Below are 13,423 nucleotides of genomic sequence, written 5' to 3'. Positions count from 1 at the left end.
TATGGTTATTATTTTTCCTTGAGGTTCTGTTTTGATTGTAAAGTTTCAAGTCTCTAGGCCTTAGCTGAATACTGACATCCTGAGTGCTTATTGATTAATTGATCCCTTGCCCTCAACATACACAAATACGTGAATGTTTGGCCTGTGAACTCTGGAGACTTAACAGCTCAGGCCTTGGCAAGAACTCACCAGAGCTGAAGATGTACCCCCCTACTCGAGACTCAGAACAGGGAAGCAATGTGGAGCACGTTTCTCAGTGAATGCAGGTAAGTCGGCTCCTGACCTCGGAGAGCTCTGGAGTGACCAGTGGGAGAAGCTGGCCAGTGATGACACCGCAGAGCAAAAGGAGGCTCCCAGGAAATCCAGCCTTGGTGGCACACGCCTGTAATCCTATCACTCTGGAGACAGAGGTAGGAGGATTGAACGTTCGAGGCCACCCAGAGTAAGACCCTACCTCAAAAAGAAGAAAACACACTCAAAGAATCAGGATCATAGAATTTACCAGAGAGCAAAAAGGAGGTTCCCAGCAAATTCAGGAATAAACTCAAAGAATCAAGATCACAGACTTGTTTGGATAGAGAACTGGGCGGGGCATGCCAGGAAACTGCTGCACCCAGTCTTAGGGCCACTTCCTGGGAGACTGAAAAACATCCACTTGTTTGGGGGACACATTCCCAGAAGTAAATGGGGTGGAAGGGGAGTGAGGAAGAAAAGTTCTATCTAAATATTTCTGAGAAGACCCAGAATTTAACCTTGGACCAAAGGCAAATATAGTTATTTTCAGAGATTCTTAAGAAAAAGTAGATGGCACGTCCCTTTAATCCCAGCGCTCAGGAGGCAGAGAGAGGGAGATCACTGTGAGTTCCAGGCTAGCGTGGGAGTGAGTTCCAAGTCAGCCTAGGCTAGAGTGAGATTAATCTCAAAAAAAAAAAAAAAAAAAAATTAGTTAAAAAAGTATTTGGCATCCTGAGCTGTCACATAGCCTGCAGGTCAACACAGGCCTAGCTTTGAAGGCAGGGGTCCTTGTCTGGAAGCATGCTCTGGAAGTAGGTACCACATGATAGGTTAGTATCCATGCAATCACTGAGGGACAAATCCACTACCACTGATTACCTAGGGGCCCCTAGGATTGCAGAAAGTAACTGAAAAAGCCCAAGCCTCTACTTTTTTTTTCTTCTTCTAGACAAGACCACAGGAAGAAGGGAGTTTAGGGATGACTGAAATCTTTTGTCCCAGGGCTACTTGCCATCAAAACAGGGGATGATAATTTTCATTACTTTTAACACTCATGTGGGCCAGACTTGGTTTTGAGGGAGGTTTTAAGCCAGGCACAGGGTTAGTTTCAAATAGTAGTTAATCTATTTTTCTTTATTTTCTTTTTTGCACAGAAGCTGGTAATATAGGACCTATGTGTGAACAACTTTATATGAATATTTTTTGTACTTGGTTTACTTGGGTTGGTATGATACATTATATTTAAGTTTTTGAACACTGTGGATCCCTCTAATGTGTATGAGTGACTGAGACTTTGTAAATTAAGGGACGTTTGTGTGAATAAAGTTATTTGATGGGGTCAAAGAAGCCATATGTGATTTGAAAAAAAAAAAAAAAAGTATTTGGAAGTGGGGGGGAAGGGAGGGAATTTCCATGGGATTTTTTTTATGATCATGGAAAATGTTAAAAAAAATTAAATTAAAAATAAATAAATAAATAATAAATTTAAAAAATGAAAAAGTATTTGGGGACTGGCAATGTAGCTCATTTGGTTGATAGCATGCATGCCTAGATGCCTCGTATGTGCAAAGCTCTGTTTTTGGTCAGATGTTTTAGAATTCTTTCAAATATACCAGGCCTGTTTCCCAAATTCATCCTAGCAAATGCTGTTGGATTACATGTTGGCAATGAAATCAGAAAATAAATTTTGGAGTAAGAAAGACTGTGTTAGACTGGGGCCCTGCCAATGTCCCAGCTTTGTGATCATGGGCAGGGCATGTAACCTCCTATTACTATGGAGTCCGAATCATATAAAATAACTACCTTGTCATGTTGTAAGGATTAGAAGACGTTTGTAAGGAGCTGGCTTAGCCGTTAAGGCACTTGCCTGCAAAGCCATAGGACCCAGGTTTGATTTCCCAGCACCCACGTAAGCCAAATGCACAAGGGGGCGTATGTGTTGAGTTCATTTGTAGTGGCTGAAGGCCCTGAGGCATCCATTCTCTTTCTCTCTCTCTCTCTCTCCCTTCTCTCTGCCTCTTTCTCTCTCTACGAAATAAATAAATAATAAATAAATAAAATAAAAAAGAAGAAGCTTGCAAGCAAGAGTACTTAGCTCAAAGCAATCAGGAAATAGTGGTAGTGGGTGATTTGTATAGCACTTTGCAAATGCATACATTTGCTACTGGGGCTGCTATGCGAGGTAGGTTAGGGAACCAACATTGATTTTGCTTCTATGATGTGTTTAGCACCCTGCCAGATGCTAACACTTATTATTTTGTTGCTGTCTTTCATTGAGTAGATATTTATGCCATGGAGTATTTTATGCATTGGGGATCTAGCAATGAGCACAGGAGGTAAAATCACTGCCTCTCACCCAGGATACCTTCCATGGGGGAAGAGACAGGAAGAACAATTTAGTGAGCTCTTGTGTTTTGCAGTCATAACGTGCTTTACAAATACCTCATTTTGCAGATGGCAACCTTTGAGGTAGATGGGGGGAGGGGTGGAAATCATTTACCCAAGGTGCAACAGCTAAACTGAGCTGAATTCAAGATTCGAGGCCATGCAGTATCACACATGCTCTTAATCATTACGGTTCGTTGCCTCGCGAAGAGATTACATTAAATCGAGCTGTGATGGGTGCTCTGAAGATGGCAAATCAGGGTAAAAGGAGGGGGAAGGGTGACAGAGGCGTGCAGAGTGATCAGGGAGGACCTCTCTGAAGTATCATGTTCGAGCAGTATACTGGCAGAGACAGGAAAGATGTAGGTGGACATCTAGGGGAAGAGTGATCCAGGCTAAGGGCAGAGCAGGTGGAGAAGTCATGAGCCACAGAGTGAAAGACGCCTCAGCCTGGGCTGCTCACAGGATGCGGTTGTCTTTTGCTGAGGAAGAAAGACTGTGGGAAGAGCAGGTTTGAGAGGCAAGGTCCGGAGTTGCGTTTGGGATAGTCTCACCAGTACCCAAATAGAAGGTTCCAGAGAACTCAGAGGAGTTGCGTAACTCACCCCAGGTCACCCAGGCAGTCATTTTCAGAGGCACAATTCAAATATTCAAATTTGGGTCTGAAATCTGGGTGTGGTGATGCACACCTGTAATCTTAGCCCTTGGAATGCTGGAGCTAGAGGATCAGAAGCTCAAGGCCAGCCTTGGTTACACAGAAAATTTGAGAATAGCCTAAGTCCTGGCCTAAAAAAAAAAAAAAAAAAAAAATGAGGAAGAAAAAGAAAAAGACATGGTGGCACACACTTTTAATCCCAGCACCTGGGAAGCTAAGGTAAAAGGATCACCATGATTTTGAGGCCAGCCTGAGGCTACAGAGTTTTCCAGGTCAGCCTGGACTAGAATAAGACCCCACCTCAAAACAAAACAGGGCTGGAGAGATGGCTCAGTGGTTAAAGGCGCTTACTTGCAAAACCTGATGCACAAAGTGGCACATAGGTGTCCGGAGTTCATTTGCAGTGGCAGAAGATCCTGGCACCCCGCCCCCCGTGTCTTTCTCTCTCCTCCTCTCCTTGTGTCCCTCTCTGTTTGTAAATAAATAAATAATATTTAAAATAACAAAACAAAATGAACCAATGTACAAGAGTCTGGGGAGATGGCTCAGCAGTTAATGGCACCTGATGCCAGCAGCAGCAAGAGACCCTATCTCAAAGGTGGAACCAGATACTTCAAGGCTGTCCTTTGACCTCCACATGCATACCATGGCATGTGTGTATGCATAAACACACAAAATAAATTAATTAAAAATTACGGGCTGGAGAGATGGCTTAGCAGTTAAGTGCTTGCCTGTGAAGCCTTAGGACCCCAGTTCGAGGCTTGGTTCCCCAGGACCCACATTAGCCAGATACACAAGGGGGCGTACGTGTCTGGAGTTCGTTTGCAGTGGCTGGAAGCCCTGGCGAGCCCATTCTCTCTCTCTCACTCTCTGCCTCTTTCTCTCTCTGTCTGTCACTGTCAAAGAAATAAATAAAAATAAACAAAAAATAAATAAATAAATTAAAGTTTGTCTGGGCATGATGGTGCATTCCTTTAATCCCGGTACTCAGGAGGCAGAGGTAGGAGGATCACCGAGACTACATAGTGAATTCCAGGTCAGCCTGGACTAGAGTGAGACCCTACCTCAAAAACAAACAAACACAAAGTTGAAAGAGGGGGGCGGCTTAGCGGTTAAGGCACTTGCCTGCAGAACCAAAGGATCCCAGTTCAACTCTCCAGGACCCACATAAGCCAGATGCACAAGGGGGTGCATGCATCTGGAGTTCATTTGCAGTGACTGGAAACCCTGGCGTGCCCATTCACTCTCTCTCTCTCTGTTTCTCTCTACCTGTCTTATCTGTATCCCTCTCTCTCAAATAAATAAAAATAAAAAGAAGGTTCATGTGCTAAAGGCTTGGTTCCCAGAGTCACACCCAGTAAGAGGCCTTTAGGTTATTGGGGAACGTGAAGTCCAGGCCCCTTCTTCCTTTCTTTGCTTCCTGACCATGATGTAAGTGGGTTTTGTGTGCCTTAACAGTCCTGCTGCCTCATCAAGGTCCCAAAAGCATTGAGGACAGGCAGCCATAGACTAGAACCTCCAAAATATGAGCAAAATAAACCTTTTCTCTTCCCAAGATGATAGTAGGTATTTTGGTAACGTAACAGAAAACTGACTAACACAGAGGTGAGGCCCCAGTGAGCCAGGGTCTAGGCACGTCTGTTACAAGTTGCTCTCGATCAGTATGTTCCCACTGTGGCAGATGAACACCCCCAGGCCACACACCTTCCCTGAACTGGTTCATGCAACCACAGCCTCCTCAGGCTTATGTGGATACTGGGTAATTGAACCTGGGCTCCAGGCTTTGCATGTAAGCCCCTTTAAAGGCTGAGTCACCTCCTCAGCCCCCTGTTTATTATTTTTTTAATTTTTAATTTTTTATTAACAACTTCCATGACTATAAAAAATATCCCATGGTAATATCCTCCCTCTCCTCATTTTCCCCTTTGAAACTCCACTCTCCATCATATCCCCTCCCTCTCTCAACCAGTCTGTCTTTTATTTTGATGTCATGATCTTTTCCTCCTATTATGATGGTCTTGGGTAGGTAATGTCAGGCACTGTGGGGTCATGGATATTTGGGCCATTTTGTGTCTGGGGGGAGCACGTTTAAGGAGTCCTACCCTTCCTTTGGCTCTTACATTCTTTCTGCCACCTCTTCCGCAATAGACCCTGAGCCTTGGAAGGTATGATAGAGATATTGCAGTACTGGGCACTCTGGTCACTCCTTTCCAGCATCATGATGCCTTCTGAGTCATCCCAAGGTCACTGCCATCTGAAAAGAGAAGATTCCCTACCAAAAATGAGAGTAGCATTAATATAAGGGTATGAACATTAAGAGAAATACATACTAGGTAGTTTGATAAGCATAGTATATACATTTATCCAGACAGCAGCAGAGGTTTCACCCCTAGGACTCATGACTACCCCTGTTTTAAGTTTTCAGTATCAGGGATATGTTCCTCCCACTCATGGAGTGGGCCTCTAGTCCAATTAGAGGGCAGTTAGTTTCCACCATGACAGACGTACCACTATTGCACCCGTTGGCTCATTTGGCCTGGCTGGACAAATATAAAGCTTGCAGTGTCCACTGTTGAGTATCTTCACTGGTGATTTCTCTCTCCCATTGAACTACATGTAGAATGGCTTCTTCCAGCTTTCTGTCAGCTGGTCTACATGGAGGAGGTTATCAGCTCAGTTCCAGCAGGATTTCTCAGTGGCCTTGCAGCTCACGTATGTGGAGTCTTCAGCAATAGAATCTTACCATCTATTCCTGGTGGAAAATATTATTTTCTAATTGTAAAATTCACATCAAATTTATCATCTAGCCAGGCGTGGTGGCACACGCCTTTAATCCCAGCACTTGGGAAGCAGAGGTAGTAGATTGCTGTGAGTTCGAGGCCACCCTGAGACCTCACAGTGAATTCCAGGTCAGCCTGGGCTAGAATGAGACCCTACCTAGAAAAACCAAAAAAAGTTACCATCTAACTAATTTAGAGGAGTACATCTATATTGTTGTCCTATCATTGCCAGCGCGTATCCATAGAACTCTTTCATCAGGAACAACAGAAACTTGGTGTTTATTATTTTGTGTGTCCCTTCATTTGTTGAAGGACAAGGGTTGCTCCCACTCATGAGCAATTATGATTAACACTGCTATGAACAGTTCTCTTCAAATCCTAGCTTTGACTTCTGTTATGTATGTACCCAAAAATGGGATCACTATTGTTTTTGTTTTGTTTGTTTCGTCATGGTAGGGTCTCACTCTAGCCCAGGCTGACCTGGATTCACTATGTAGTCTTAGGGGGGCTTTGAACTCATGCCAGTCCTCCTACCTCTGCCTCCCAAGTGCTGGGATTAAAGGCGTGTGCCACCATGCCAGGCTGTTTCATTATTTTTTTTAAATTTTTTTATTTATTTATTTGAGAGCAACAGACACAGAGAGAAAGACAGATAGAGGGAGAGAGAGAGAATGGGCGCGCCAGGGCTTCCAGCCTCTGCAAATGAACTCCAGATGCGTGCGCCCCCTTGTGCATCTGGCTAACGTGGGACCTGGGGAACCGAGCCTCGAACCGGGGTCCTTAGGCTTCACAGGCAAGTGCTTAACCGCTAAGCCATCTCTCCAGCCCCTCATTATTTTTATTTGACACGTAAGAATTGCAGAGATATATATAGGATGCAATGTAATAATTTCAAACATGTATTTCATATATATATATATATATATATATATATATATATATATATATATACACACACACACAAACACACACACACACACACACACACACACATACATACATACATATGGTGTAATTTTAAACTTAGGAACCATATACAGTTTTCCATAGTAGACCCAAAATTTTACATTCCCATCAATCATGCACAAGAATTCCAGTTCCCCCACATTTTCATCAACATTTATTACTTTTTTAAAATATTTGTTATTGAAAACTTCCATAATTGTAAACAATATCCCATGGTAATTCTCTCCCTCCCCCCACTTTCCCCTTTGAAACTCCACTCTCCATCATATCCCCTCCCCCTCTCAATCAGTCTCTCTTTTATTTTGATGTCATGGTCTTTTCTTCCTGTTTTGATGGTCTTGGGTAGGTAGTGTCAGGCACAGTGAGGTCATGGATATCCAGGCCATTTTGTGTCTGGAGGAGCACGTTGTAAGGAGTCCTACCCTTCCTTTGGCTCTTGTATTCTTTCCGCCACCTCTTCTGCAAAGGACCTGAGCCATAGAAGGTTTGATTGAGATGGTTCAGTGCTGAGCACTCCTCTGTGATTTCTTCTCAGCACCATGGTGCCTCCTGAGTCATCCCAAAGTCATTCCCATCTGAAAAGAGAAGGTTCTCTAGCCAAAAATGAGAGTAGCATTAATATATGGGTATGAACATTAAGAGAAGTGCTTACTGGGAAGTTTGGTGAGCATAGTATATACTTTTAGCCAGACAGCAGCAGATGTTATACTCCTAGGGCTCGTGACTTTTAATTTGACTGTAGGTTTTTAGTATCAGGGATGACACATTCAGTATCAGGGATACTGAAAACCTACAGTCCAATTAGAGGGCAGTTGATTTCCCCCATAATAGATGTGCCACTCCTGCACCCATTGGCTTATTTGGCCTGGCTGGCCAAATTTAAGTCTTGCAGTGTTCACTGTTGAGTATCTTCACTGTTGATTTCTCTCTCTCCCATTGAACTGCTTGCAGCATGTTTTTTTCCAGCTTTCTGTCAGCTGGTCTACATGGAGGAGGTTTTCAGCTCAGTTCCAGCAGGATTTCTCAATAACCTTGCAGCCCAAGTATGTGGAGTCTTCAGCAATAGGGTCTTACCATATATTCCTGGTGGGAAATAAAGGGCCTTGGCAATGGTCTGTAATGTTTGGGGGGGCATCAGGGGCCTCCCTGGCCAACAACTCACTGGAAGGTATCCCATCCCTGGCACTGAAAATTTTCTAGTTACAATCTATGGCTCCTGAGTGTTCCATTGTCCAAAAAAAGGACGTTTCCATATGATTTATTTATATCCTCTTAGATTTTTTAAAAATATTTTTTAAAATATTTTTTTAAATTTTTTATTTATTTGAGAGCGACAGACACAGAGAGAAAGACAGATAGAGGGAGAGAGAGAGAATGGGCGTGCCAGGGCTTCCAGCCTCTGCAAACGAACTCCAGATGTGTGCGCCCCCTTGTGCATCTGGCTAACGTGGGACCTGGGGAACCGAGCCTCGAACCGGGGTCCTTAGGCTTCACAGGCAAGCGCTTAACCGCTAAGCCATCTCTCCAGTCCAATATCCTCTTAGATTTTGATTAGCTCTTCCTCCACCTTTCCTGACTCAGTCTCTTCCCCTGACCTCACTTATACCTTTTCACCTCCATTAATTTGTTCTTCTGAGAGAGAACATGTGACGTTTGGCTTTCTGGGCCTGGGTTACCTCACTTAGTATAATCCTTTCCAGATCCAGATCCATCCATTTTCCTGCAAACTTCATAACTCCATTTTTCTTTACCACTGAGTAGAACTCCATTGTGTAAATGTGCCACATCTTCATTATCCACTCATCAGTTGAGGGACATCTAAGCTGGTTCCATTCCTAGGTATTGTGAATAGAGTGGCAATAAACCTGGTTGAGCAAGTATCTCTAAGGTAGTGAGACAAGTCCTTAGGATATATGCCTAGGAGTGCTATAGCTAGGTCATATGGTAGATCTATTTTTAGCTGTCTTGGGAACCATAGTTTCCATAATGGCTGGACCAGATTACATTCCCACCAACAGTGTAGAAGGAACATTTATTACTCTTTATTTATTTATTTTTATTTATTTGAGAGAGAGACAGTGGGCATACCAGAGCCTCCAGCCACTGCAAACGAATTCCAGATGCATGTGCCACTTTGTGCGTCTGGCTTACATGGATCCTGGGAAAATGAACCTGGGTTCTTTGGCTTTGTAGGCAAGCACCTTAACCACTAAGCCATCTTTCCAAATCAACATTTGTTACTTTTTAAAATTTAAAAAAAAAAAAATGTGTTTAAGGCTGCAGAGATGGTTCAGCAATTAAAGGCACTTGTCTGCAATGCCTGACGGTCCAGGTTTGATTCCCTAGTACCCAACGTAAAGCCAGATGCACAAAGTGGCACATGCATCTGGAGTTCATCTGAAGCAGCTAGAGGTCCTGCATGCCATTTTTTCTCTCTTTTACTCTCTCTCTCTCTCCCTCCCCATATTTCTCTTTGTGTTTGCAACTAAATAAATACTTTAAAAATCTGTTTATTTCTTTCTCCCTCCACAATAACCAACACAAAGCAAGCCATTCCATCATTTACGTTGATGGTTGTAATTGAGTTCAAAGGCCCTGGCAACTTTTGCCCTGGTCCCAGAAGTCTGTTCTCTGCAACAAAACCAACAGTGGCTTCCTCTCCTCCCACTCACAGTACAAACCAAAGTTTTGACAATAGACTATGGGTCTCTTTAAAATTGGCTCCCACCCTCCCAAACTCCAACTCGCTTCCTACGTGCTTACTTTACTCCAGTCACATTGGTTCTTTTTTTTCCTGATTCTTAGTAATCTGTTGCCTCTAGGCATTCCTCATATTTTCTTTGCTTGAAACACTTCTTTCCCTTCATATCCTTAGCTGTTGGTCGTGTGTGACTTTGAGTCTTTGTTCAAAAATCCTCTTCTTTCTTTTGTCCTTTCTTTCTTTTTCTTTTTATTTTTTGTTTTGTTTTTATTTTTCAAGGTAGGGTTTTGCTCAAGTCCAGGCTGACCTGGAATTCACTTGGTAGTCTCAGAGTGGCCTCGAACTCATGTCAATCCTCCTACCTCTGCCTCCCGAGAGCTGTGATTAAAGACGTATGCCACCACGCCCGGCTCAAAAATCCTTTTCTTAGCAAAGCTTTTGGGCTTTCTTTTTTGCTTCCCTACCCCATCCACTGGAAATTTTTTAAAATATTTTTATTTTTATTTATTTATTTGAGAGAGGGAAAGAGAGAGAGAGAGAGAATGGGAGCACCAGGGCTTCCAGCCACTGCAAAGGAACTCCAGACGCATGCACCACCTTGTGCATCTGGCTTACGTGGGTCCTAGACAATCGAACCAAGGTCCTTTGGCTTTGTAGGCAAGGACCTTAACCTCTAAGCCATCTCTCCAGTCCTCCACTGGAAAATTTTGCAAATGGAGTGTGCATCTTAGTGGTAGCGTGATTGACTAGTAGGAGAAAAGCCCTGGGTTCAATCCAAGCTCTGCAGAAAATAAAAAGTAATAATAGTAGTTTTTTAAAAGGAAAGACAGTCCTGTGTCCTAGTGTGGAGGAGGATAACCCCAGAGACTCCCACACCTGGACTTTCCTTTTTTCTTTTTTTTAAATTTTTTGAGCCAGAGTCTCGCAATGTAGCCCCAGCTGATCTAGCAGTCCTGATCCTTCTTCCTCAACCTGCTTAGTGCTGCCCATCACGCCCAACTTACACCTGGACTTGCTTTTTTGTTTTTTAAGATGAGGTCTCACCCTGGCGGGCCTGGAGCTTCCATCTGTCTTCCAAGTGTTGGGGTGCTAGGATATGTCACCACACCCGGCTCACACCTGGCCTTTGGTGCCCTCAAGCTTCTCAGTGATTTGATGGATCACAGCCAGACATAAAGGGCAGAGATCCAGGGTATTTTTTTTTTTTCCCCTGTACACTCCCTACTTCATTCTGGGAAATAGATGTGCGTCTTCAATCACTGCAGCCGGTAGGAGGGAGGCTCCCATGTTTACAGATTTCCACCCAGTAACATCACTTCCTCCTTGTTCTTCACTCTCAAGGAGGTGATGCCCTTTCTGAGGCTGCTGGTGTTCGGTACCTCAACATCCCTGTCGCTTCTCTGAACCCCGCCATTCCTCTGGTTCTTTCATGAGGACATGAACCTAGGTTGGGCTGTTCCCTACTAGCTAGACCCTGACTGCAATGCCTACTGCATTGTTTTATTTAATTTCTAACTCAGCCAGGCATGGTAGAGCACATTAGTAATTCTAGCACTTGGAAGGTAGAGGTGGGAGGATCAGCAATTCAAGTCCAACCTCAGCTATTGAGTGAGTTTGAGGCCAGCCTGGGTTGCCTGAGACACAGTCTGAAAAATCAAACAAACAAAAATTCTCAGCTAAGTGTGGTGGCACATGCCTTTAATTCCAACACTTAGGACGCAGAGAAGTAGGTGGATCAATGTGAATTCAAGGCTACCCTGAGACTACATAGTGAATTATAGGTCTGTGTGGGCCTATAGAGAAGAAGACCCTACCTTGAAAAACAAACAAAAAAATTCTATTTGACTCTTTCTCTCTCTCTCGCAATTTTTTTAAAATGCTGGAGAGATGGCTTAGCAGTTAGGGCGCTTGCCTGCAAAGCCTAAGGACCAACGTTCAATTCCCTAGACCCACGTAAACCAGATGCACAAAGTGACCCATGCGTCTGGAGGTCTTGGCACATCCATTCTATCGGCCTCTTTCATTCTTTCTCTTGCAAATAAATAAATTAAATTAAATTAATTTTTTTTTTCTGGATGTAGTGGCTCATGCCTTTAATCCCAGCACTCAGGAGGCAGAGAGAAGATGATCTCATTGAGTTCAAGGCCACCCTGAGACTACATAGTGAATTTCAGGTTAGCCTAGACTAGAGTGAGACTCTACCTTGATAAAAACAAAACAAACAAACAAAAAAAAACCTAACAACAAAACAAATTTGCCATGCCATCCTATATGCTGTTTTTTTTGTTTTGTTTTGTTTTGTTTGTTTTTGAGGTAGGTTCTCACTCTACCCCAGGCTGACATAGAGTTCACTAGGTAGTCTCAGGCTGGCCTCGAACTCACAACCATCCTACTACCTCTGCCTCCCCAGTGCTGGGATTAAAGGCGTGCGCCACCGTGCCCGGCGGTTTTCTGTTTTCTGCACTTACCTTTCTTTGTTCTTCGACACAGCATGAATTACTATCTCATTTATTGCATATTTAGTTGTTTATTTTGCTCCCCCTCTCCGTTACACACACCCACACCCACACGCGCGCGCTGGGATTTAAAAGTCCAAGGATGCAGGGAGGTTTGCCTGTTTTGTTTCAAATCGTATCCCCAGTGTTTGGTACTTAGCAGGCTGTCAGCGAATTTCACTGAAATCCAAGAGTGAGATTCATTCAGTTAAACGAATGAATGGATGAACGACCGGCTGGGGAGGCTGGCGCGGGCCGCCGAGGAGCTGACTTTCCATTTCTCCGCTCCGCGCTCTCGGCGCTGGAATGCTGAGTGCCCGGGAAGACGGCGGAAATGAGCGCGCTCCACGGCTCTCCAGCCGGGTGTTTACTTAATTAGGGCCTGTATCCCGAGGCTCGTTTGTGTTTAACTGTCCGCCTAATGGCTTAGTCTGGCTCCTGGCCGGCGCTGGGGTCCCTTGAAGGCGAGAACAGAACGGACCACCCCGTGCCCTCCCGGTCTGAGCCAGTGCGCGGGGGCGCGGGGATCGCCCCAGCCGCCCAGCCGGGTCGCGGAGCTGTGCAGCTAGGCGGGCTGACTGGGGCTGTTTTCGCATCTTGCCCACATCCTCCCCTCAGATGCTGGACCACTGAAAGCTCCGGAGATAGCAGATGCCGGCTACTCTCAGCCGTGAAATTGAAGGATTCGAGGCTTCCCATTCTCCTGGGTGCGGAAGTGGGGGTGAGAAACGGCTGGAGAAGCAGAGGAGGCAAAATGAGCCGGATCCTAGAGCAATAATACCAAACATCACGGGCCCTTCCTCTGTGCCAGCTACTTTGAGTTGTTTTTTGTTTGTTTTTGTTTTGTTTTTCGAGGTAGGCTAGCCAAGGCTGACCTGGAATTCACTATGGAGTCTCAGGGTGGCCTCGATCTCATGGCCATCCTATCTCTGCCTCCCAAATGCAGGGATTAAAGACGTGCACCGCCAAATGCGGTTTAGATTATCTATTTCATGAGATTAGTTATAGTGTTTCAGACGCCCGGCCTGAGTTTAGAGTTTTTAACGTAATAATCTGCTTAATCCTTTTGAACACATATTAATTTAATCCTAGGACAGGTTTTTTTTTTTTTTTTTTTTTTCTTTAAGATTGGGTCTCACGGGCTGGAGAGATGTCTTAGCGGTTAAAACCAAAGGACCCAGGTTCCTCTCCCCAGGACCCACTTAAG

This window comes from Jaculus jaculus, chromosome 1 (assembly GCF_020740685.1).
Source record: "Jaculus jaculus isolate mJacJac1 chromosome 1, mJacJac1.mat.Y.cur, whole genome shotgun sequence".
In the NCBI taxonomy this organism is placed as follows: domain Eukaryota; kingdom Metazoa; phylum Chordata; class Mammalia; order Rodentia; family Dipodidae; genus Jaculus; species Jaculus jaculus.
This window is presented reverse-complemented; position numbering follows the sequence as displayed.